This window comes from Ruditapes philippinarum, unplaced genomic scaffold (genome assembly GCF_026571515.1).
Source record: "Ruditapes philippinarum isolate M1 unplaced genomic scaffold, ASM2657151v2 ctg3287_1_1_1_1, whole genome shotgun sequence".
In the NCBI taxonomy this organism is placed as follows: domain Eukaryota; kingdom Metazoa; phylum Mollusca; class Bivalvia; order Venerida; family Veneridae; genus Ruditapes; species Ruditapes philippinarum.
In genome coordinates this window covers 195,181-202,140 of record NW_026867077.1, presented here as the reverse complement: position 1 = coordinate 202,140, position 6,960 = coordinate 195,181, and positions in this window count along the sequence as shown.

The window sequence follows — 6,960 nt, the reverse complement described above, 5'->3', positions numbered from 1 at the left end:
TTGATCATTCTTAGAAGATTACACGTTATGTACGTTCAATTATGTGTCAGCACGTGCGCGCGTGCAATAAAAGACGAAAGTCATTTAAAGCATGGATTGTGAGGGAAACACGTTTCCCGCGAGAATAACGTGTGTTAAGTTACATAAACACACGTGGTTCTAGCTATAAAAATCGGAATAATACTAGTATAACCCTTATAATGTTTTTATTTGATGTGAAAATATTAGGAGTATAAAATATTACACGTGTTATAACGCAATGAAAATGCCCGATGTAGTTATAGTGGCAAATAATAAAGAGGTCTCGCTTTGTATTATAAACGAGAATGATAAAATCATCGAGGAGATAACTATCACATTTGAAGCTAAGCTCGAGAGCTTAATTAAGATCATCTTGTAAATCTAGTTGTTTTCTCTCTCAAATCAAATCAATAAAATATCCGACTTTAAATATTGAATATGCCGAAGAAGCAGTATCTATAAGGTCGCTTTCGTTTTCGTTACATATAGAGGCTAATAAGGCTATAGGACCGCTTTCGTTCCCGTTACTTATAGAGGCTAATAAGGCTATAGGACCACTTTCGTTCCCGTTACTTATAGAGGCTAATAAGGCTATAGGACCGCTTTCGTTCCCGTTACTTATAGAGGCTAATTAGGCTATAGGACCACTTTTGTTCCCGTTACTTATAGAGGCTAATTAGGCTATAGGACCACTTTTGTTCCCGTTACTTATAGAGGCTAATAAGGCTATAGAACCGATTTCGTTCCCGTTACGAATAGAGGTTTATTAGGCTATAGGACCGCTTTCGTTCCCGTTACTTATAGAGGCTAATAAGGCTATAGGACCGCTTTCGTTCCCGTTACTTATAGAGGCTAATTAGGCTATAGGACCACTTTTGTTCCCGTTACTTATAGAGGCTAATAATACTTACGGCCACTTTCGTTCACGTTACTTGTAGAGGCAATTAAGGCTAAAGGACGGCTTTCATTCCGTTACGTATAGATTCTAATTAGGCTGAAGGACGGCTTTCGTTCCCGTTACTTGTAGAGGCTAATCAAGCCATAGGACCACTTTCGCTCCCTCAATCTTTAGGGGCTAATATGGCTATAGGACGGCTTTCGTTCCCGTTACTTTAAGAGGTAGGAAATATTCCGTTCCATTCTTTTTTTATTATATTTATCTATTTAAACGTCAACTGAGGCTCTATTTAAAAGATGTTGAAGAATTCCACTATACCATCAATACTTTGAAATTTGTACAAAAACAGAATAAGATATTGTTTACTGTAAAAAGTTATCCATGCAGTTAGAAACTAACAAATAGAAAAACTGAATTAAAAATTAATAAATTCAGATTGTTGAATATGTCGATTTGTTTCCTTTAAATAACACTATCTGGAAGAGAAATTATTGCGGTCCACATAAAATCATCTTGGTTTTTTTTCTCTCGCCTTAAAACAAAAGTCTCGGGGATCGCGTGACTAAAAAGACTTTGCGAGAATTGTCGTTATGTTGACAATGCAGCTAGATTAGGCATTAGCTCATTAGAAACTGAATTTACGATACAAATCACATAAAGTACTGTCCGTCTTCAGATCTGATTTCACAATAATGAATCTGATGAGAACCTTAAATCTTGTTTCTTTTAGAGAGGATTTAATCAGTTTGTATAGAACGTTAATAAAGTGACAATTCCGAGTGAAGATTTCGTCTTGTGTTGACGGAACCGGGAACTTCCGGCTGAGACTTAAAAGTAATAATGATGATAGTATAGTATAAAGAAAAGTGCATATATATCTGAGATAGTCAGCGAACTTATATAAACATAAAACAAACAGTATACATTAAATATACAGATACTAGCACATTTTGAAACGTAACTTTTGAGTCGTTGAATTCTTTTGCATCTGATTTCGATTGATAACTTATAATTTTAAAAAGAGAATTTTTTTGTTGTGGAAAAATTCAAATGCTAACAAGTTTACAATGCCGCATGTATAGATGATCTCTTATACAACATTTAACTATCTATACACCACAAATATCAATCCGTATATATGTTTAGCTTGCTACGCTGCAAGTTATTCAAAAATCTGTGAATAAACTTCGCTATACAGTATCTGTTATTATAATTCCAATAAAAGATAAAAATCTTACGCCCTAAAGCTTCTACTTCTTCGTCGATAATTATGATAAAGAATAACATACCATACGATGACAACCCTGCAACATTTTTATCTCATACCCTTTAAGTGTTGGTAACTCTTAGGCCCCGAAATGGAATTAAATCATAGTAAAAAAAAGTTCGCAAAATAACACGGTTGCATTCTGAAGACTCATCCCTCAACATACTCTAGACTCATCAGGAAGTTTTATCTCGGTAGAGTTTATTGTGACCCGGTAGGCACTACTGACCGATTTCCCACTCTGTCATACTCTGCGGCATCAATCATGCACATAGATCGTTTTAGTTATCTATGACGATCGAGTATGAAATAGCGCGTAAGTTATGAATAAATAAAAAAAATATCAACGCCTGAATCCCAGGCTATACTGACCGATGCACTCTGTATACAACCAGACCACTCAATCATGCATCGTAGATCGTTATTTAGTCGTCAACATTATTGAAATTTATTTATTTATTTATTTATTTTTTATATGTAGCTTATGAAAAAAGTATATGATAAGGAACTGGCAATCGACAAGTAACTTGCAAACCCGGGTATCATTCAGCTGACAGTGTGACGTCATTTTCATTTAAGTTAACTTCACACCATCCGTCTCTATCATAATTACAGTCAAACATTTACAAACATTAAAAAAAAACATTTTTAAAAACAAACGAGTAAGGAAAACTAATTGTATATGTGTGTCATATCATTATCGTCTGCTGTATGTATCATGTCTACCCATTGTCTGTAACATTTGTATAGCTATGTCTATAATATCAGGAAACAAACCGACTGTTCAGTTCCCGACGCCGGTAGTTGTTCAGGAACCTTGCAGGAACCTGGCAGGAAAATCTAAATTTCCTTTACAACATTTATGTGACGTTGGGTTAATACCGTAAATACTCTTCAATCTACTTGGCGCTAGGATAGATATTCTACTAATTCTGTTAGTATAATATTGGAAAACCATATACAGTATTTTAATGATTTACATCCAAAAGGGAAACCCTTACTAAAATTAATGCAAGTACAATCAAGTAGCTGATCTTAAGAAAAAATATCTTAAAATGTGACTATATTACGGGGAGCGAACAGCGACATAGTCTAGTGGCGCTGCTCCCAGACTAATAAGCACATTTTAAGATATATTTTTAAGTCTTGATTTATTTCGTTGCCATGTAATTTTTAATATTTGTAATTTTGTCATGGAATAAAACTTTTAAAAATTGTTATAATTTTTGACAATATACTAGACAACAAAGAATAGATAGTTATTGCTTTTAAAACAATAGAAAAATAATTAATAGTTTGTTTGTTGTAATTAGGTTTTACGTCACACCAAAACATTATAGGTCATATCGCGACGTTCCAGCTTTACTGGTGGACAAAGACATCAGGTGCCCTTCCGTGCATTATTTCAGGTACGAACGGGCACCTGAGTAGAACCACCGACGTTCCGTAAGCTAGCTTGATAGCTTCCTCACATGAAAGAATCCAAAGTCCCTGTCGGGATTCGAACCCACAGCGGTGAGTGGCAAAATAATAAATAGAAGATATTCCCATTAATGCAAGATTTATTTTCATCGAGTGGTAAGAAAATAAATATTACGAGTGGCGGTAAAAAAAACTTGAATTTTCTGTATATTTTATAACTTTTTACTTTTTTGAACTAACGATTTAAACGACTTTCCTTTTGATTTTGTGTATTGGCTGAATTATGAAGGAAGTAGTCCGGGAAGACAACAGTAAAAATATGGAAAATATGTTTCACTGAAGAGAAGATATAGAAAATGAAAATATGCATTTTACTGCATTAGTATTTCACAAAATTTTATTTATAAATATACAATAAGCTAAAATCTTACCTTTAAAATAATGACTTCAGCTGCAATTCCATGTAGACTTATTAGGGATTTTACATGTAGAATAGGTACATTTGTATTTGGTACTACTACCCTCCATATTTCTACAAACAAATTTTTTACCGGAAATTACAACCTACCTGTAAAACTCATAATGTAAAAAATAACTATATAGTATTAATCACAATGTTTGATGCAATTTTAGTTACTGTCAAATACCTAGTATTGTATATAAAATGTGTAGTGGATTACTTAAGCCTACAACAGGTGTGACTGTTGACCACTGAAATTCATCTTTGTCTTAAAAAAAATATTTATAATGTTTCTTTTATACCTCTTGTTATTTTCATTTTACTGAAGGACCTTTGCTGTGCAGGATACAGGCATTCCTGATTCCTGACATGACCAATGAAATCGCGTATCTTTTATATCTTAAGATTGCAAAGACTTCAAAAATTAAAAATATAATTTAAACCTTTGTTTTTACAACAGGAATAATACGGTACTAATTTATATACAGGAAAGTTATGGAAATACGGTTCAATATGTAACTAACGCATTTATTCTTAGCCTTGTCAATAGGAAACTTTCATTAAGTCAGAAAGATCGCGCGTCGTCATAGCGACTGATGGCGTTCCGGAAGTGAGAACAAACCTAACAGAAAAGTTCGTTAAGCGTATCAAAAGCCATCAAACAGTGTTGCGTGCCTGGAAATCGAAAGGCTTTTGCATTTTATGTTGAAAAGAGATGTTGGAATACATTTGCCGGGCTCATTCTATATCCGACTTCCGGTTATATAGAGCGTTCTTCCATAACTGCCGCAGACGACATGAATAATCCATTTCACTTCCTTTGACTGCTAACTTAATATCAAACGGGAAAATTGATCAATTCGTTTATGGTATGTTTCTTTTGAGCGTCGTTAAAAGTCAATAAGTGTCATGTTTTTGTCTGATGCCGTCCAATTATTTGCATATTTCAGGGATTATAAATGGAACTGAAAAAGGCTATGCTGATACTTGGGGTTAATTAAAATAGAATGATTCACTGGGAATTATTAGCTTAATTTACTTACACTGGAAATTCTTTCGGCGACCTACCTTGTCACAGGTGTGATAAAAGTGTTGTTTTGTTTACGCTACTATCAATTTATTCATTTCATAAAAATATGTAAATCATCATTTATTAGTATACTTTATTTTCATGTACATATAGGTATATTGTATTATTTCTTTCTTTTTTATTCTATTTTATTAATTTATTTTTAATTGTTTTTTTACATGCTAAATATCAGAAAAAATATCATAAATGTTTTAATATTTTCTAATACATACACAAATGAAACAGTATATCAGTTGTTAATTAGAATCGAATTCAATTAACTTATTAGATTTTCTTATAATCTAAAAAAGATTTATAAAGACTGTAGAAGTTGTCTTTGAAATATATCAGTAAATTATATGCTTAATTATTTATATTGTAAATATATAATACAAGTTATATAAAATTCAATGTAAACTGAATATTTTGTGCTACAACTTTTGTTCATGTACCATGATATTGTTTATCCAATATGCTATACAAATGTAAGTCAAAACGACAATGTATTAAATGTATAAGTCAATAGATTATCTATCTATCATAAAGATAACGTTAAAAGCAAAAATGGAACTATTCGTCATTGTCGAATTATAATATATATTTATTATTGATAACAGATATGTTGATGGTACATTGTATTTATAAAACTTCACAGGGTACATGTATACATTTTTGATGCAAGTTGAAATGTCGGGGTAGCGAGTTTAGTGGTAAAATTATGTCACAAGTGCACAGCTAGGCCAAGCTGCACAGCAGAGCAATCTAACCATATTCTTTATTGAAAACTACTTGTCCTCGAGATTAACAATGATAATATCAAAAATAAGGAACAATCTATTACAGAGAGGAAATGTTCGCAATGTCATAAACTTGTACTAATGTAGAAGATCGTATTACTAAGGCCGGTAATCGATACGACCACGGACTATATACAGTAATAGTTATATCGCTTGTTATTTGTTAACACGCAGACGACTTTTTTTTTTTTTTGAAAGAGCAATAAAACATTCTCTTTTTTGTTGAAAATTATTAGGGTATATTTAGATCGTTTTTACTATGACTTATAGCGATTTACTGTTATTATTATAATGTATCAACAAAAGAAACTGAGAACGAGATAAAGTATGTTACGGCAACTTGACAAAAATTAACCCGATTTTTAGCGCGCGCTTTCTTGTACAAATTGTCTCATAAGTATTCGTTCTTATTGAGTGAGTTGGCCAAAAAACCAGTTGCTGCTTTCATGTTTTATTATGTTGCGATTTATTTTTAATACATGTACATTGTATCATAAAAAATATACATGTATGTACACACGCTTTGAAATCTGTGCATAAAAGATGAGGAAATTGTGCTAGCCGTAAGCCGATTCGCTAAAATAAAACTTAAATAAAATATGATACCAAGGATTTTTATTCCGAATCTATCTCGTGATTGTATGTGAATAATTTGGAGAAAGGTCCAATGTACATCATTACATACTGTTATGTCAACCTCTAGTCGTCTGCAAACATTGCATTTATATCCGGAATTCTGGCTTCTAATATCCGGTTAAAGAACGTATCTATTAATTTATTTTAAACATGGTTCTACAAGGATAAAACATATACCTGGTTCTAAATAGGCAAGTTACTGTCAAAACACTTCAAACTCGTACCGTTTCTAATATAAGAAAAAAATCTTCATTTGCGTGACATTTGCGGGCACAATTACAGAAAGTAAACTTGAAAATTTAAACTAGAAAATCATGCCTAGATTAACTAACATGGCAATGTTTCGTTCGAAAAATTACCTTTAAGCTTATATGTTGTGTGTCGAATATG